Raw genomic sequence first — 20,790 nt, forward strand, 5'->3', positions numbered from 1 at the left:
CTGTACTAATTTGCATTCCCACCAACAGTGTAAGAGGGTTCCCTTTTCTCCACACCCTCTCCAGCATTTATTATTTGTAGACTTTTGGATCGCAGCCATTCTGACTGGTGTGAAATGGTACCTCATAGTGGTTTTGATTTGCATTTCTCTGATAAAGAGTGATGTTGAACATCTTTTCAAGTGTTTGTTAGCCATCTGTATGTCTTCTTTGGAGAAATGTCTATTTAGATCTTTGGCCCATTTTTTGATTGGGTCATTTATTTTTCTGGAGTTGAGCTGTAGGAGTTGCTTGTATATTTTTGAGATTAGTTGTTTGTCGGTTTGCTTCATTTGCTATTATTTTCTCCCATTCTGAAGGCTGTCTTTTCACCTTGCTAATAGTTTCCTTTGATGTGCAGAAGCTTTTAAGTTTAATTAGGTCCCATTTGTTTATTTTTGCTTTTATTTCCAATATTCTGTGAGGTGGGTCATAGAGGATCCTGCTGTGATGTATGTCAGAGAGTGTTTTGCCTATGTTCTCCTCTAGGAGTTTTATAGTTTCTGGTCTTATGTTGAGATCTTTAATCCATTTTGAGTTTATTTTTGTATATGGTGTTAGAAAGTGTTCTAGTTTCATTCTTTTACAAGTGGTTGACCAGATTTCCCAGCACCACTTGTTAAAGAGATTGTCTTTAATCCACTGTATATTCTTGCCTCCTTTGTCAAAGATAAGGTGTCCATATGTGCGTGGATTTATCTCTGGGCTTTCTATTTTATTCCATTGATCAATATTTCTGTCTTTGTGCCAGTACCATACTGTCTTGATAACTGTGGCTTTGTAGTAGAGCCTGAAGTCAGGTAGGTTGATTCCTCCAGTTCCATTTTTCTTTCTCAAGATCGCTTTGGCTATTCGAGGTTTTTGTATTTCCATACAAATTGTGAAATTATTTGTTCTAGCTCTGTGAAGAATACTGTTGGTAGCTTGATAGGGATTGCATTGAATCTATAAATTGCTTTGGGTAGTATACTCATTTTCACTATATTGATTCTTCCAATCCATGAACATGGTATATTTCTCCATCTATTAGTGTCCTCTTTGATTTCTTTCACCAGTGTTTTATAGTTTTCTATATATAGGTCTTTAGTTTCTTTAGGTAGATATATTCCTAAATATTTTATTCTCTTCGTTGCAATGGTGAATGGAATTGTTTCCTTAATTTCTCTTTCTGTTTTCTCATTATTAGTGTATAGGAATGCAAGGGATTTCTGTGTGTTGATTTTATATCCTGCAACTTTACTATAATCATTGATTAGTTCTAGTAATTTTCTGGTGGAGTCTTTAGGGTTTTCTATGTAGAGGATCATGTCATCTGCAAATAGTGAGAGTTTTACTTCTTCTTTTCCAATTTGGATTCCTTTTATTTCTTTTTCTGCTCTGATTGCTGTAGCCAAAACTTCCAAAACTATGTTGAATAGTAATGGTGAAAGTGGGCACCCTTGTTTTGTTCCTGACTTTAGAGGAAATGCTTTCAATTTTTCACCATTGAGGATAATGTTTGCTGTGGGTTTGTCATATATAGCTTTTATTATGTTGAGGTATGTTCCTTCTATTCCTGCTTTCTGGAGAGTTTTTATCATAAATGGGTGTTGAATTTTGTCAAAGGCTTTCTCTGCATCTATTGAGATAATCATATGGTTTTTGTTTTCAATTTGTTAATGTGGTGTATTACATTGATTGATTTTATGGATATTGAAGAATCCTTGCATCCCTGGGATAAAGCCCCCTTGGTCCATGGTGTATGATCTTTTTAATGTGTTGTTGGATTCTGATTGCTAGAATTTTGTTTAGGATTTTTGCATCTATGTTCATCAGTGATATTGGCCTATAGTTTTCTTTTTTTGTGGCATCTTTGTCAGGTTTTGGTATTAGGGTGATGGTGGCCTCATAGAATGAGTTGAAATTGAAATTGAAATTGAAAATTGAAATTGAAATTGAAATTGAAATTGAAAATGAAATTGAAAGGATCAATCCAAGAAGAAGATATAACAATTATAAATATATATGCACCCAACACGGGAGCATCGCAGTATGTAAGACAAATGCTAACAAGTATGAAAGGAGAAATTAACAATAACACAATAATAGTGGGAGACTTTAATACCCCACTCACACCTATGGATAGATCAACTAAACAGAAAATTAATAAGGAAACACAAACTTTAAACGATACAATAGACCAGTTAGACCTAATTGATATCTATAGGACATTTCATCCCAAAACAATGAATTTCACCTTTTCTCAAGCGCACATGGAACCTTCTCCAGGATAGATCACATCCTGGGCCATAAAGCTAGCCTTGGTAAATTCAAAAAAAATAGAAATCATTCCAAGCATCTTTTCTGACCACAATGCAGTAAGATTAGATCTCAATTACAGGAGAAAAACTATTAAAAATTCCAACATATGGAGGCTGAACAACACGCTGCTGAATAACCAACAAATCACAGAAGAAATCAAAAAAGAAATCAAAATTTGCATAGAAACGAATGAAAATGAAAACACAACAACCCAAAACCTGTGGGACACAGTAAAAGCAGTCCTAAGGGGAAAGTTCATAGCAATACAGGCACACCTCAAGAAACAAGAAAAAGTCAAATAAATAACCTAACTCTACACCTCAAACAACTAGAAAAGGAAGAAATGAAGAACCCCAGGGTTAGTAGAAGGAAAGAAATCTTAAAAATTAGAGCAGAAATAAATGCAAAAGAAACAAAAAGAGACCATAGCAAAAATCAACAAAGCCAAAAGCTGGTTCTTTGAAAGGATAAATAAAATTGACAAACCATTAGCCAGACTCATCAAGAAACAAAGGGAGAAAAATCAAATCAATAAAATTAGAAATGACAGTGGAGAGATCACAACAGACAATATAGAAATACAAAGGATCATAAGAGACTATTATCAACAATTATATGCCAATAAAATGGACAACGAGGAAGAAATGGACAAATTCTTAGAAAAGTACAACTTTCCAAAACTCGACCAGGAAGAAATAGAAAACCTTAACAGACCCATCACAAGCATGGAAATTGAAACTGTAATCAAAAATCTTCCAGCAAACAAAAGCCCAGGTCCAGACGGCTTCACAGCTGAATTCTACCAAAAATTTAGAGAAGAGCTAACACCTATCCTGCTCAAACTCTTCCAGAAAATTGCAGAGGAAGGTAAACTTCCAAACTCATTCTATGAGGCCACCATCACCCTAATAGCAACTTTTCTTATATATGCTTTCCTCATATATATGAGGTACTGCATAGTACTGCAGTGGGGAGCAGGGGTTGCAGGGTCAGATTATTTAGATTTATGCACCATCTCTACCATTTATTAACTGTGTGACACTGAACAAATATTTATTGTGTGCCTCAGCTTTCTTACTGTAAAACAGAGATGATGATGATAGTATTTATAGCGAAGGCTATTGCATTAATAAAGACAAAATCTAAACTTAGACATTAACAGTGTTGTGTTTAGTCACTCAGTCATGTCTGACTCTTTGTGACCCCCTGGACTATAGCTCGCCAGGCCCTTCTGTCCATGGGATTTCCCAGGCAAGAGAATACTGGAGAGGGATGCCATTTCCTTCTCCAGGGGATTTTCCCAACCCAGGGATCGAAACCACATCTCCTGTGTCTTCATTGTAAGCAGATTCTTTACCCACCAAGCAACCAGGAATACCCAATAAAGACAAAATCTAAACTTAGACATTATCAGTATATCATAGCTATTCTCATTACAGTCATAAATATTTATACGTATCACAGTCATTAACTGTTTTTGCAACAAAGACTAGGAACTTAGCCTAAAATACATAGATATTTTGAGCACAATATAATTATACCAATAGAATTTGCTGCAAGCAAATACAGCAGACCACATGTCACTCAGGTAGGTAGCATTTTAAGATTAGTATTAAAATAATCTTTATTTTTAACACAACTTTTAGAAGTTATAACTGTTACATTCAAATGAGAAAGACTTGGGCTAAAATCAATTCTATCACATCATGTAGCATCTTGTACCTTGTATATCATCTCCCAGGAATGTATTTTCTGTTAACATACTAAAGGTATACTATTTTACTAAAGATATTATACTAAAGGTATCTATTTAAAAATTTTTCTCCTATAAAACAGATATTTATTTTTAATTACTAAGTATAGCTGAAATAAAATTCTCCCTGGATTCCAAAAAAGTTGACATATGAATGCAAATGTATAGCAGGGATGCAAATTATAATGCTGAATATAATTCTGAGAGACATGTTTATGATTAAATGCACACAGAAGAGGAGAAGAAAACAAAACTTTCAGCACACTCTCTGGGTACAGTTTGTGAAATCTGGATAGTGTGTGAATGAACAGAGCAACAAGAAGTGGAATTGTTTGCAAATAACTTCAAATGGAAAGATGAAATAGAATTGTTTATCTTTGAGAACACGATTTGGCTTTAATTTCCCTAGATGAGATCGGAGTCATTTCAATCTTTAACGAGTTAAAATGATAAAGAGTTGAAATGGGAATTTGTCCATTGTGAGTCAAGGTGTCAAGGGTAAAAGTTTAATCCATTCATTTAACAGACATATGTGTGATATGCTGGGGATATAAAAACACAAAGATTAGAGCTTTCCCACTATAATATTAGAATCTAGTAATAAGAGACACATGTAAACAAATTAGTACAATAATGTTCACTAAGTAAAAATACATTAAAAGAAAACAGTTCTATTTTTAGCTTTTTAAGGAACCTCTATACCACTCTCCTGGAGAAGGCAATGGCACCCCACTCCAGTACTCTTGCCTGGAAAATCCCATGGATGGAGGAGCCTGGAAGGCTGCAGTCCATGGGGTCACTAAAGGTCGGACACAACTGAGCGACTTCACTTTCACTTTTCACTTTCATGCACTGAAGGAAATGGCAACCCACTCCAGTGTTCTTGTCTGGAGAATCCCAAGGATGGGGGAGCCTGGTGGGCTGCTGTCTATGGGGTCGCACAGAGTCGGATACAACTGAAGCGACTTAGCAGCAGCAGCAGCAGCAGCATACTGCTCTCCACAGTGGCTGTTATCAACTGGCATCATCATCAACAGTGCAAGTGGATTCCTTTTTCTCCCACTCCCTGTCCATATGACTCAGCAATCCCACAGCTGGGCATATATCGTGAGAAAACCATAATTCAAAATGACACATGTACCCCACTGTTCATTGTGACACTACTTACAATCACCAGGGCATGGAAACAACCTAAATGTCCAATGACAGATGAATGGATAAATAAGATGTAGTACGTATATATGGTGGAATATCACTCAGTCATAAAAGGGATAATATCAGGTCATTTTCAGAGAAATGGATGGGCCTAGAGTCTGTCATGCAGAGTAAAGTAAGTCAGAACGAGAAAAACAAATATTGTATATTAACCCATATATGTGGAATCTAGAAAAATGGTACAGATAAACCTATTTTCAGGGCAGGAATAGAGCCATGGATATAGAGAACATGTCCACATGTGACATGTGGACACAGAGCGGGGAAAGGGAAGGTGGGATGAATTGGGAGATTAGGCTTGACATATACACGCTGCTGCTGCTGCTGCTGCTGCTGCTGCTAAGTCACTTCAGTCGTGTCTGACTCTGTGCGACCCCATTGACGGCAGCCCACCAGGCTCCCCTGTCCTTGGGCTTTGCCAGGCAAGAACACTGGAGTGGGTTGCCATTTCCTTCTCCAATGCATGAAAGTGAAAAGTGAAAGTCAAGTCGCTCAGTTGTGTCCGACTCTTCACGACCCCATGGACTGAAGCCCACCAGGCTCCTCTGCCCATGGGATTTTCCAGGCAAGAGTACTGGAGCGGGGTGCCATTGCCTTCTCCGATATACACGCTACCATGTGTAAAACAGATAGCTAGTGGGAAGCTGCTATATAGCACAAGGAGCTCAGCTTGGTGCTCTGTGATGACCTAGAGGGGTGGGATGTGGTGAGGAGGAGGATCATGAAGGAGGAGACAATGTACACGTGCAGCTGATTTTCTTCATTGTACAGTAGAGACTAACACAACATTGTAAAGCAATTACACTCCAATAAAAAGTTTTTAAAAAGAAAGCAACTAGGATAGAGATCAACATAGTAAAGAACTGAACTTCTTTCACAGATCATAGTTATGTTCTAAACTGCATTGTCTTAGTGAAAAGAATATGGAGTTGAGAGTTGGAAAGACTTGGTTTAGATGCTGGCTCTTCCAGTTAGTAAACTTATGCTAAAGATCTTTGGCTTTCCTGAGTCTCAATTTTCCTATTTGTAAACTAGATACTGTACATATCCTGAAAGGCAGTTGAGACACAAGTCAGTGCTTGCCACCTGAATGTATGAATAATATATATATACATGCTAATTCCATTCTCTTTTTATGGATAATTTATCAACTTTAAAAATTTTTTAACAGTGAATAAGGATTCTTGTTGCTCCACAACCTTACCCATACTTAAGATTGTCAGTAATTTTAGCTTTTCTAGAGGAATTCTAGTAGTATATCACTGTGGTTTTAATTTGCATTTAATTTAATTTAATATGCATTTGCCTGACTGCTAAAGAAATTAAAGGCCTTTTCTTATAGTTGTTGGCGATTGTGGTATCCTATTTTTGTGAAATGTCTTTCTGGTCTCTTGCTTGTTTTTCATCGGTTTGTCTTATATATTGATTTGCACATGTTCTTTATATGTATGCTGGATCTAAGACTCATATGTGTAATATATTCCTCTACCCTTGAACTTGACCACTACACAATTGAAACTTCTCAGTTATGAGAATAATAAAATGATGTGTTATTTCTAGAAATATTAATAAATATACAATTTATACTTCCTTTTGCTCCTTCATTAAACTTGTTGAAATCATTACACTGCTTCAATTTCTTATCTGCTGTCACTGACAGTAGAGAAGCAGAATTACTTGACTACAGGTAATTAAAAGTGTCTTTTAATAAATGGAGGTTCTTAATTTTAGCATGGTTCAATTATCAGTCTTTTCCTTTTATTGGTACTTTTATGTCCAGTTGAATATAGAGACAACAGATTTATTGCAAAGATTCATCTCTTTTTGTATTCTGATTTGTGCCACTGATCTTTTTGTCTATTCTCACCCCAATACTAAACTATCTTAATTACTATAGATATACAATAAGTATTAATACCTAGTAGAACAAATCCTCCTATTTTTATCCTCCTATTTGAAGAGTGTCTTACCTGTACCTGCTCCTTTCAATTTTCATATATATATATATATTAAAAAATTTTTAAGATCCTTTCTTTCTCTCCCTCTCATATACATATACACACACTTAAGTGCACATATAAACTTACTTGGATTTTTATTGGAATTTCATTGAACCTAAAGCTCAGTTTCAGAAAAATTAAAATGTAAAATGCTGGGTCTTTCAATATGTGAATGTGACATAAGCCTGCATTAATTTGTTTTTTATGTCTCTCAGGAATGTTTTATGCTTTTGCCTCACAGCTTTTCAATATCTATGCCTAGATTTTAAATATTTTTGATACTATTATAAATTTTTCAGTTCTATTTTCTATTGCTACTTGTCATAGTCCTGCAATTTTAAAAATCTACAGGTAGATATTAGAATTAAATGAGCTTCACAAAGATAATCTTGTTAAAGTCATTTAATTCTATATCTATTGGTAGAATCTTTGGGATTTTCTATGCACATAATCATAACAAATAATAGCAGTTTTGTTTCTTTGAATTCTTTTTCTTTCCTTCTACACTGATTAGGACTATTGTATAAGGCTGACCAGAAGTGGTGATAATTCTCATACTTGTCTTATTCCTGATCTCGGAAGAAAAGCTTGCACTATTTCCATCGTGTCTGTCTATTGGTGTCTTGTAGATTTCCTCTATTAAAGGAATTTGCTTCTATTCCTAGTTTGCCAAAAGATGGTTTTAATCAGCTGCTTTTCTATTAAGATGGTCATATGATATTTTTTATTCTTTTAATGTGGTAAATTCTACTGATTAGCTTTCTAATATTAAACTAACATTGCATAATTACAACAAACCCATCTTATTTGTGACATATTATTGTTTATACATGTTATTTGGTTAGCTGAAATGAAGAATTTTGATGTATATGTTCATGGCATTCTTTGAATAGGAGGGTAAAAGGAGGGGGATTTGTTCTACTAGGTATTAATACTTATTGTCTGACAATACTTATTGTCTGTCTGTAATAATTAAGAGGGCTTCCCTGGTGGCTCAATCGGTAAAGAATTGCCAGCAATGCGGAAGACATGAGTTCAATCCCTGGGTTGGGAAGATCCTCTGGAGGAGGGCAATAATTAAGATAGTGCAGTTTGAGGGTGAGAACAGACAAAGATCAGTGGCACAAATGAGAGTTCAGAAAGACATGCACCTTTGAAATAAACCAATTTTTTCTTCATAATTTCCTGTTCATGTTTTCAGGGTTATGCCAACCTCATGAATTAAATTGAAGAGTGTTTCCTAAATTTTTTTTCTTGAAATGCATAAAGATGTTTACTCAATAAACATTTGCTAGAATTACATAGTGAAATTCTGGACCTATATTGGAGAGTTTTAAATCAGGGATTCAGCTTTTTTCAGTTGTTATGAAATATGCATAATTATTTCGTCATGTCAAATTTTAACAGGCTATATATTTTTTTTGTATCTTTTTTCATTCTACTAAGGTTTTTGAACTGTGGTGTTGGAGAAGACTCTTGAGAGTCCCTTGGACTGCAAGGAGATCCAACCAGTCAATCCTAAAGGAAATCAACCCTGAATATTCATTGAAAGGACTGATGCTGAAGCTGAAACTCCAATACTTAGGCTACCTGATGTGAAGAACTGACTCACTGGAAAAGACCTGATGCCGGGAAAGATTGAAGGCAGGAGGAGAAGGGGACGACAGAGGATTAGATGGTTGGGTGACATCGCCGACTCGATGGACATGAGTTTGTGTAGGTTCTGGGAGTTGGTGATGGATAGGGAAGGCTGGCATGCTGTACTCCATGGGATCACAAAGAGTCAGACACGACTGAGTGACTGAACTGAAGTTTATACAAAATAGTTAAGACACGAAGCATACGTTTATTAGAAATGTAATTATTACCAAAATTTATGGTGCATGAGAGGTGCATTTAAGAGTAGTTCTATTTCTTATTAAAAGTTTGCCTTATTAAAATGAACTTCTTTTTGACATAATTTTTAAAAACAAAGTTGTGGTACTGAAAAAACTAAGAACATGTTATATTCTTTTGAGTTAAAATGAAAAGATGAAAGTAGCAGCACACCTAATGTATTTGACACCTGAAAGGAACCATTTTTAACACCTCCCCCTTAATATAACAAAAATATTTTCAGTAATAATTATGAAATAAAACAAACAACAGTTATCATGTCCAGAAAAGAAATGCATAAATAATAGTTCTAGTAAAAAATTAATAAATGTAAAACAGTAAAATTTTAGTATTTTTAAGCACATTGATGTATTTTTGAAAATGGAGAAAAATGCTTACATACTGGTCCCCATGGCGATGAATAATCCCACTGTGGTTTCTGACTGTGAGCCTTCACTTCTGCAAATTTGTCAATGACTTTGTCAAACTGATCTTTACATATTCATAGTCAATAAAATTGGTATGGCCTCACTCATAGTTGAATGAAGGACATGTATGTATTTTAATTTCAAATACTTCTTGCACATAATAGATACACGAGTAGCTAGGAAAGCTTTAAAATAAAGATAAGTTTATCAGAGATTCATAAAAATCCCATTTCATAGTAAATTCCAGAAATTGCAATACTGTCCATATCTTTGCTCTTTGGGATCAGCACTAATGCTTTAAAACATTTCTTCAGTTGAAAAATTTCCACTAAAATACCTTCACCAGAAAATTCATCATAAATTTATGTTATACTCAGTAAAATTCTTCAAAGCATATAGTGGTAACGAATTATTTGAATGTGCTTCAGGCTCATTTCATATCTCTAACCTCTTTGGTACTATGTAATCCTGTGTTTAAACATAGATCCAAAATAAACAATTATAGCACAGTAATTATGAAATTGTAAAAACAGAATTTGGCTGCTTATTCTTGAAATAAACATATGTAGCTGAGTACATGTCCAGAGGAGTTAGTTTTATTTTCACGTAGACTACAATGTTTGTTAAAGAGCAAATAACCATAAAAAAGATAATTTTCAGCTTATAATTATACTATTAAATTTCAGTAATGGCAAATGTTATTTAGAACTTAGACCTACAAAATTTTTTTTAGAGAGGGGTAGGACCTTTGGCATTGCTTAGAATTGTCAGTGCATAATGATAATAAAGGGCTTCAGGTGGCGCTAGTGGTAAAGGACCTGCCTGATAATGCAGCAGACTTAACAGATTCTGGTTCAATCCCTGGGTTGGGAAGGTCCCCTGGAGGAGGGCATGGCAACCCACTCCAGTATTCTTGCGGGGAGAATCCCATGGACAGAGGAGCCTGGTGGACCACAGTCCACAGGGTTGCAAAGAGTTGGACACAACTGAAGTGACTTAGCACACAACACAACACAGTGATAATAAAAGGTAGACTGGCTTTTTGCTGTCATTTTATTTTATCTCTTTAAAATTTTCTACACATAAAGCAGTCCCTTATTACCTATATTAGGGGTGGGCCACTTGCACCATCCCATCCTTGGTACACCATCCCATCCTTGGTACACCACCCCATCCTTGGTACACCACAAGCTGGATGATGAAAAATAATGAGGGAAATGACAAGGGACATTTATTTCATTTTAACTCCAGCAGGCCACATATCTTTTAGAATTAAGTGATTCCAAGCAATTATGAGAATAATAAAATGATGTGTTATTTCTGGAAATATTAATAAATATACAAATTATACTTCCTTTTGCTCCTTCATTAAACTTGTTGAAATCACTACACTGCCTCAATTTCTTATCTGCTGTCACTGACAGTAGGGAAGCAGAATTACTCTGATGTAATACAGGTGGATAACCAACTGATAAAGTAAGATTAAAAATTTTGGCAGGCAAACAAATCTCTGAAGTACTATTTGAAGTATTTCCTGCCTTATCTGTTCTTTTCAGCACCCTATTACAAACTGAAGGGAGGTAAACTCATTCTGCTCAATATATGCTCATTTTTTTTTAATCTAAAGAGGAAATGCCTGGAAAATTTAATTAAAGACTTGAGAAGTATACTGTGACTCTCAATAGGCTACAGCAAGTGGTAAGTTGCTGATTCACAGTTTAAAAAAAGAAAAAAATAACAAGATACGGTAAAAGTTCAACATCTGAAGAATGTAGTATTGCATAAGTTGTAGCAAGTAAAATGACTGGAAAAACACCATTAAATTATTTTGCAGTCAGACTTTAACCAAAATGACTACACCTTTTACGTGTTCTATGCTTTATTGACAAATTTTGTTCAAAGAACTAAACTACATGTTTCTTTATTGTCAGAAAATAAATAGCAGAAATGCCCATTGGTGCTTCCTGTTTGGTTCTGCTAATGGACTAATGTTCCCTTCAGCTGTAGCAATTGAGGATGTTTGTATTCTTGACCCCTCCACAGGGAAGCAGGAAAGAATCTGAACTCTGATGACAAGTTGTACTTCCCGCTTAAATGTACTGTTCTGGCCTCTGAGGAGGAGGAACAGACATGAACTTGTGAAGTGTAGTGAAAATGCCAATCAAGAGTCTGACTTCAACAGTCATGTCTTTAAGCTTCATGTGTAAGAACATAATTTCTTAGTAACACACATAATGATTTCAACTACCCTCAAAATTAGGCAGATAAAATACCCAATAAGGCATTTTCTAAAAAATATATAAAGCAGGCAGTGAGATTGGAAGCACACACCAATAATGGGCCCTTGGATAACAGAACTATTTACTAAGAGCATTCTAGAGTCAAGTATTCTGAGAATGCTTCAAAGTTCTAACCTCTAAATATCCTGTAATCCAATGATTTCTATCCCTTGGACACCAGTTGTGTTTCTTCCAGAAAATCATTTGTCCAAGATTCTGATGATGCATATAAAAAAAATCTATCATCCTAAAATTCTGTAGCAATTGCTGCATCCTCAATTGCTCAATTTTCTGGAACCCCAACATCATACTAGATAATTCAGGGTCAGTTATAAGCTCTCCAGATCACATTTGGAAGCTTAAATTCTATTCTAACCCTGTCCCTTAACTTAACCCTCCTCTTTCTTGTTTCATTCAGCTTGTGATCGAAAAAAAGGAGAAACCCATGAAATATGTATTTTAATTTTCTACTAGGAGATAATCCTAGTCTCCTCACCCCTTTTAGTACCTTAGGGCCAACATATTACCCTTTGTGATGTGCTGGGTAACCAGGTAACTGAGGAGAACAGGGTCTGTTCTGGAGAAGGATGGCACTATACCAGCTGAAGACACCTTTTCCTGACTCTTCCCTGTTCTGTCCTCTTCTTACTATCTGCACTGTAATCCCCTTTAGAACCCGTCAATTTATTTTCCCTGGAGTTGTAAGGCCTACATAGAAGGCCTGCATATTTGAAGGTCATATAAATAACACCAAACATGAATCCCAAGGCTACAGTTTAGTAAATGTGAATCATCACATCTAACTGCCTGACTGTAATCATTTTGAACAGTCTATTTAGGATTACATTTCTATTTGGGGTTTCCCTTTTTCCACTGGAGAGGATTTAGGAAAATAGATTTATTTCTTCACTTCTCTAGTAATTTTTCTGCTGCATTTTGCTCTTACACACTATTTTCCCCATTTAGATTTAGATATATTTACTTTTCCTTTCATGAAGTCTTCATCTTAATTCATGCCATATAGCTCTGCAGTAAATTTAAGGGAACACCCAATAGCTTTGCTTTTGACAAATGAAGGGAGAATGTAACAGTTTCTTTGGCCAAGCAAGAGAGAGACAGATTGTGACTATAGTGAGTCATGATTTGGCCACGTCAGCATCAGCCAAAAAACACCTAGACTGCCAGAGCACTTAGATGAAAGTACACGGCAGTGAATTTGCAGACGGTCAAACAGTGCTATGCTGGCATCACTTAAATATTATCAACAAGATCAAAAGAGGTATGAAGATCACAGTAACTTCCAAAAGATTTCACCACAATTGGCCCAAGCAGCTCCTAAGATATTTCAAACAGAAAGGATTTTCTTTCACAGAGAGAGTTGAAGGGGACCCTTACCTCAGATTTTCCTTTATTCTCTGTCAGCGCTTGTTCCTCAGGCTTCTGCTTTCATCTTTTCTGAGCTTCTTCAGGATGAGGATTCTCTTGCAGTTACTACAGTGATGGGCCAGGGAAATAACTGAATGCATGCTGAAAGTCAGACAACAAATTATAAATGGGTCAGGCATTTGAGGTGGCAGAATTATAAAACAGAGAGTAGTGGTCTTTCCTGCAAGGCAGAGGAAAATTATATAATATGCATCAGAGCATGGGTCACACTGTGACAAAACAAAAGCTGTATAAATATCTTAACTTGCAGGAGCCCATCTCTCTCCCCCAGTTGCAACACAGTGCATTAGGTTTTATGGAAAATAATGAAAGGGGCAAGAAATTTGGAGAGTCAGATAGTACTCAGAAGAAGTCATGATTAAACTGAAATGTGAGGGTGAAGTGCATGCTAAGTTGCTTCAGTCGTGTCTGACTCTTTGTGATCCTATGGACTGTAGCCCACCAGGCTTCTCTGTTCATGGGATTCCCCAGGCAAGAACAGTGGAGTGGGTTGCTATTTCCTCCTCCAGGCATCTTCTCAACCCAAGGATCCCACACCCCTCTGTCTCTTGCATTAATAGGTGGGCTCTTTATAACTAGTGCCACCTGGGAAACCAGGTTCTAGAGGATACCAGTGAACAACACAGGTGGAAATCCCTACCCTGTGACATTTACATTCTAGAGAAGGGACATTTTGGCAAGGGAAGTGGATGGAGAGAGTATGTGAAGATTAAACCGATTTTTAATGTAAGGTGCTAGGAACAGTGCTGGAGAAGGAAATGGCAACCCACTCCAGTATTCTTGCCTAGAGAATTCTGTGGACGGAGGAGCCTGGTGGGCTGCTGTCCATGCGGTCGCAAAGTCAGACACGACTGAAGTGACTTAGCATGCATGTATGCATTGGAGAAGGAAATGGCAACCCCCTCCAGTATTCTTGCATGGAAAATCCCAGGGACAGAGGAGCCTGGTGGGTTGCCGTCTATGGGGTCACACACAGTCAGATATGACTGAAGCGACTTAGCAGTAGCAGCAGCAGCAGGAACAGTGCCTGGTATAAAATGTTCAACAAATGCTACCTGCCATTTCCTTATTTTACCAATGAGGAAACTGATATCCACAGAGGGGAAGGAGTCTGCCTACATAACTCAGGCAGCCATTCCCTTCTCCAGGGATTCTTCCCAATCCAGGGATCGAACCCCAGTCTCCTGCATGGTAGGCAGATTCTTTATCATCTGAGCCATGAGGGAAGCCCCGTAAGTAACTAAGAGATGAGGCAAATCAGGCTCCAGGCTACCCCCATCTCACCTCTCTCAACTTACTCCTAGAAGAATTTCAGTCTGGGGCTGGAAGACAGATACTAAAACTGCAGCTAGAACTGTCTCTTGACACAGACCCCTATACCTGAATGGAGAACTTACTGGTGCCATATATCAGAAGCAAACACTGCTAAATGAACTTTTATTTGACATCCCTGAGAACATAGAAAAGATAGAGAGCTAAAGGAACTCACCTTGTTTGTAGCTCCAGCCAGTTCTTGCTATTGCTAAGTCACTTCAGTCGTGTCCGACTCTGTGTGACCCCATAGACGGCAGCCCACCAGGCTTCCCTGTCCCTGGGATTCTCCAGGCAAGAACACTGGAGTGGGTTGCCATTTCCTTCTCCAATGCATGAAAGTGAAAAGTGAAAGTGAAGTCGCTCAGTCATGTCCGACCCTCAACGATCCCATGGACTGCAGCCTTCCAGGCTCCTCCGTCCACAGGATTTTCCAGGCAAGAGTACTGGAGTGGGAGGCCATTGCCTTCTCCCCAGCCAATTCATTTATGAGGGGCTATCTACTGTTCTACATTTACATTCAGTTCAGTTCAGTCGCTCAGTCGTGTCCGACTCTGCGACCCCATGAATCGCAGCACGCCAGGCCTCCCTGTCCATCACCAGCTCCCGGAGTTTACTCAAACTCATGTCCATCGAGTCGGTGATGCCATCCAGCCATCTCATCCTCTGTCGTCCCCTTTTCCTCCTGTCTCCAATCCCTCCCAGCATCAGACTCTTTTCCAATGAGTCAACTCTTCTCACGAGGTGGCCAAAGTACTGGAGTTTCCGTTTTAGCATCATTCCTTCCAAAGAACACCCAGGGCTGATCTCCTTTAGAATGGACTGGTTGGATCTCCTTGCAGTCCAAAGGACTCTAGGTAAAAAATGACTAAGGAAAAAAATGTAAAGTCAGTTCAGTTCAGTCACTCAGTCATATTCGACTCTGCGACCCCATGGACTGCAGCACGCCAGGTCTCCTTGTCCATCACCAACTCCCAGAGTTTACTCAAACTCATGTCCATTGAGGCGGTGATGCCATCCAGCCATCTCATCCTCTGTCATCCCTTCTCCTCCTGCCCTCAGTCTTTCCCAGCACTAGGGTCTTTTCAGATGAGTCAGCCCTTTGTATCAGGCAGCCAAAGTATTGGAGTTTCAGCTTCAGCATTAGTCCTTCCAATGAACACCCAGGACTGATCTCCCTTAGGATGGACTGGTTGGATCTCCTTGCAGTCCAGGGGACTCTCAAGAGTCTTCTCCAACACCACAGTTCAAAAGCATCAATTCTTTGGTGCTCAGCTTTCTTCACAGTCCAACTTTCACATCCATACATGACTACGGGGATTACCTCCAGCATAGTTTGGCCCCAGGTAAATAACAGGGAAGAAACACAGCCCAACCTATCAACAGCAAACTGGATTAAAGATTTACTTAGCATGGCCCCGCCCATCAGAACAAGACCCAGTTTCTGCCTAGTCAGTCTCTCCCATCAGGAAGCTTCTACCCAGTCAGTCTCTCCCATCAGGAAGCTTCCACCCAGTCAGTCTCTCCCATCAGGAAGCTTCCATAAGCCTCTTATCCTTCTCCGTCAGAGGGCAGACAGACTGAAAACCACAATCACAGAAAACTAACCAATCTGATCACATGGACCACAGCCTTGTCTAACTCAATGAAACTAGGAGCCATGCCGTGTAGGGCCACCCAAAACAGACGGGTCATGGTGGAAAGTTCTGACAAAACGTGGTCCACTGGAGAAGGGATAGCAAACCTCTTCAGTATTCTTGCCTTGAGGACCCCATGAACAGTATGAAAAATGTAAAAGTAAACTGTATTTTTATAGCATTTAATATAAAATTATAATAATTATTAAAACCTCTCTCAAATAAAATAGCACTATCTTGTGAATAAAGCAAATCTGAAAATTTCCCCAATATATTTAAGCCAGAGTGTTATTTTAAAGTATTTTTATAGTCAGACGGAAGCTTACATAGAAAGCTTACAGGAGGCCCAGAAAATGTACTGGAATGACTTATCTGAGCCAAACTTCTATGAGATGTCCAAACATTTCTTCTAATCCTTTATTTGAATGACTAATATTTGTTTGCATTACAAGATAACTATAAAGGTTAAAATCCACATGATATAACTAAACTCAAACTTGTTCCCATGACCCTCAAGTCTTAAAAAACAAAAAAAAACCTGAAGGGCTTCCCTGGTGGCTCAGTGGTAAAGAATCTGCCTGTCAATCCAGAAGACTTGAGTTTGATTCCTGGATTGGGAAGATCCCCTGGAGAAAGAAATGGCAACCCACTACAGTATTCTTGCCTAGAAAACCCCATGGACAGAGGAGCCTGACAGGTTACAGTCCACTGGGTCGCAAGAGAGTCAGATGTGACTCAGCAGCTAAACAACACAAAGTAAGGAGGGGCAATCAATTTAAACATGTTGCAATACGTAGTAGAATATAATTTGAAAAATCTAATTTGTTCCATTAGAGTCATGACTTATGATAAAACAACAAAATTTTCTTTTATCCTTATTGTGAAAGCACATGAACTGGAAAAAAGACAAAATAGTAAATCGTGCTTTAGTATAAGAGATTACACTGACTAAAAAAAAGAAAAAAAAGGAAAAAAGACAATCATCAAGGCAGTGACTAAGAGTCTTGAATCCAAAGATAAGTAAAGTGAAATGATATAAACAGTGAGAAAACTACTCTGAGCCTAAGAGGGTTTACGTTTATGTATAATTAATTTCTCTATGAATTTTCTGATTCAGGATATGAGTTAGCAAAATTATTAGGATAGTGAGTCCAAAATCTGTTATAATAGTTAAAAGAATAGGCATAATAAATGACTAGAGGACAGGCTGTTCATGAGCTTAAAACCAAAAAGTTGGAATTTGTGCTTTATAAGAAAACAATAATTAAATCATTTGATCAGCTATACACAGAAATGAATGCTTCAAGTAAGAAAAAGGAAAAGAAAGCCTACTGAAGGTTTAGCTTTTAAACTGGAAAATGTTTACTGAAGGTCTATGTCTGAATCTGCTGGTGATTTAGTGGCTTAAATTACTCCAACTCTGCTTGCAATTAACTTATAAAGGATTTACATGCAAAAAGCATTTAAAGATGCTCATGTATTTATGGGTGTTTTGTAAGCAATCATTATTACTAACCAACACAAAGACAGAGAGTTCCAGTCGAATTTACCAAGTGCTGCATAAACCCATTTAGAAAGCAATGCTATAGGTTTACTATGGTTTGGCTTAATTTAAAAATTAGTTTGTAAAAGTGCAAATTGTATATTATTTTTCCAGGGCTGCCATACATAAAGTATGATAAACTAGGTGGCTTAGTACAGAAAAGATGTATTGTCACAATACTGGAGGCTAGCAATTCGAAATCACAGAATTGGCAGGGTTATGCTCATGGCATCTGGTCCCATCACTTCATGGGAAATAGATGGGGAAACAGTGGAAACAGTGGCAGACTTTATTTTGGGGGGCTCCAAAATCACTGCAGATGGCGATTGCAGCCATGAAATTAAAAGACGCTTACCCCTTGGAAGAAAAGTTATGACCAACCTAGATAGCATATTAAAAAGCAGAGATGTTACTTTGCCAACAAAGGTCTGTCTAGTCAAGGCTATGGTTTTTCCAGTGGTCATGTATGGATGTGAGAGTTGGACTGTGAAGAAAGCTGTGCACCAAAGAATTGATGTTTTTGAACTGTGGTGTTGGAGAAGACTCTTGAGAGTCCCTTGGACTGCAAGGAGATCCAACCAGTCCATCCCAAAGGAGATCAGTCCTGGGTGTTCATTGGAAGGACTGATGCTAAAGCTGAAACTCCAGTACTTTGGCCACCTCATGTGAAGAGTTGACTCATGGAAAAGACTCTGATGGTGGGAGGGATTGGGGGCAGGAGGAGAAGGGGACGACAGAGGATGAGATGGCTGGATGGCATCACTGACTTGATGGATATGAGTTTGAGTAAACTCCGGGAGCTGGTGATGGAAAGGGAGGCCTGGTGTGCTATGATTCGTGGGGTCGCAAAGAGTCAGATATGACTGAGCGACTGAAATGAACTGAACTGAACTGATGCTCCCTGTAAGCCTCTAGGGAGGATCTGTTCTTTCCTCTTCCAACTTCTGGTAGCCCCAGATATTCCTTGGCAGATAATTCCAGTCTCTGCCTCTGTCTTCACGTGGCCATCTCTTTACAAGTACATGAGTCATACTGGCCTAGGGCCGTACCCCACCCCCATATGACCACATCTTAACCAATTACATCTGCAACATTTCATCTCCCAATAAAGTCACACTTGGAGATACTAGGGGTTAGGACATCAACATTTTTTTAAAAACACAATTCAACCCATAATAATCTATACCTAGTGTTTGGCTTACGTTATCTGTCTACAAAAAAGGAGAAAAAAAGTTTAAAGTATATAAACCAGAAAAATGTGAGAGTAAGTTTCTCCATTATTGGCTCTAAAGATTTATAGATTGACATTCCAGTTTCTATTTTCAGAGTAAACCATACTACAAGTGTTAATTGATTTCCTGTTAAGTCCTTACAGGTTTCTCTTCTCAGATTCTCCCTCCTATACCAGGATCCCCCCACCAACCACTCCTCATTCCTTCACTGCGTTCCTGAAATGCTCCTTCCTCTTCATCATCACATCCTTTCTGTGCTTTTGGGATCAGCAGTGTTCTCCTTCAGGAAGGCTGCCCTGACCAGTGACTGTGCACATGGTGACTTACATTCTTCCAAACCTGACTCATGGTCTTGTGCCTGAGTTACTGAACTGGTTACCATCTTACTGATATTTTTCAAACTGTACTTATGTAGTTAAAACAAAAAAGGAATAGATTACACTCTCCAAAGTTGATAAAAGCAAAAAGAAAAAAAAAAAAGTTGTCCTCTCATTGTGAGAAATGGACCATAAAGAAGATTGAGCACCAAAGAACTGATGCTTTCAAACTGTGGTGCTAGAGAAGACTCTGGAAAGTCCTTTGGACAGCAAGGAGATCAAACCAGTCAATCTTGAACATTCATTGGAAGGACTCTTGCTAAAGCTGAAGTTCTAATACTTTGGCCGCCTGATGTGAAGAACTGACTCACTGGAAAAGACCTCAGTGCTGGGAAAGATTGAGGGCAAGAGAAGGGAATTCCATAGGATGAGACGGTTGGATGGCATTGCTGACTTAATGGACATGAGTTTGGGAGACAGTGAAGCACAGGGAAGCCTGGCATGCTGCAGTTCACGACTGAGCGACTGAACAACTCAACCCTGAACCCCACATTCACTACACCTCCACACATCACTTTCATCTATTCCACAAAATGAAGGCTTGGACTAGATGATCTCCAAGGTCTCTTTCAATTTGAAAACACTAAGGCTCTAACATAGAAGATATTAAGAAGGAGGGATAACACATTGTGGTAGTTGATATACTCTAAAATGAAACAGAACCTGATTTAGGAACTCAGTTCCACCTCTTTCTATACTTGTTTCTGAAAAAAGGTTTTTTTCTGGCTGCACCATGGGGCATGTGGAATTTCGTTTCCCAACCAAGGATCAAATCCATGCCCCTGCAATAGAAATGTGGAGTCTTAATCACTAAACCACCAGAAAAGTCCCCTCTCATTTCCTATTTCCGCCTTACTCCAGCCACTGTTCTAGGCCCTGACAATGCAGCAGCAAATTAGACTGTTAAGGTCACTGTCATCATGGTGATTACATTCTTGTAGGATAGACAAAGAATCTAAAAACAATATAAATGTATGAGTAAATAATATGATCTTGGATAGTGATAATTACCATGGAGAAAAGTAAAGCAAGGAAAGAGAATAATGAATGAGGAAGCTGTAAAAGATGTTTTAAATAGCGTGTGGGGATATGTTCTCTGGGAAGTGCTATTTGAAAGAGGGAAAAGGTTTGAAGAGCATCCTCGAGGGAAGCAGCAGCATGAGTAAATATCCAGAGGAGGAAGGCACATGGTCAGGGCACAGGTCTGCTACTTACTCGTTTCATTTTATTTTAGACATAGTATAAATAAAATGGACTTGAATGGTGAATTTAACTCAGATGGCCATTATATCTACTACTGTGGGCAAGAATCCCTTAGAAGAAATGGAGTAGCCCTCATAGTCAACAAAAGAGTCT

General features: G+C 38.1%; 1 long non-coding RNA gene across 2 annotated transcripts in view; it reads right to left on the minus strand.

Annotated features, from left to right (window-relative positions):
• Positions 1-15,943, minus strand: part of LOC138989211 (uncharacterized) — a 31,296-nt gene extending 15,353 nt beyond the window's left edge. For both annotated transcript variants that reach the window (XR_011465466.1, XR_011465467.1), the window contains exons 1-2: positions 14,824-15,943; positions 13,284-13,415 (exon numbers count right to left, since the gene is read on the minus strand). This is a non-coding gene — a long non-coding RNA (uncharacterized lncRNA). The remainder of the gene's footprint in view (positions 1-13,283; positions 13,416-14,823) is intronic.
• Positions 15,944-20,790: the final 4,847 nt, after the last annotated feature.

This window comes from Bos mutus, chromosome 9, assembly GCF_027580195.1.
Source record: "Bos mutus isolate GX-2022 chromosome 9, NWIPB_WYAK_1.1, whole genome shotgun sequence".
Classification (NCBI taxonomy): domain Eukaryota; kingdom Metazoa; phylum Chordata; class Mammalia; order Artiodactyla; family Bovidae; genus Bos; species Bos mutus.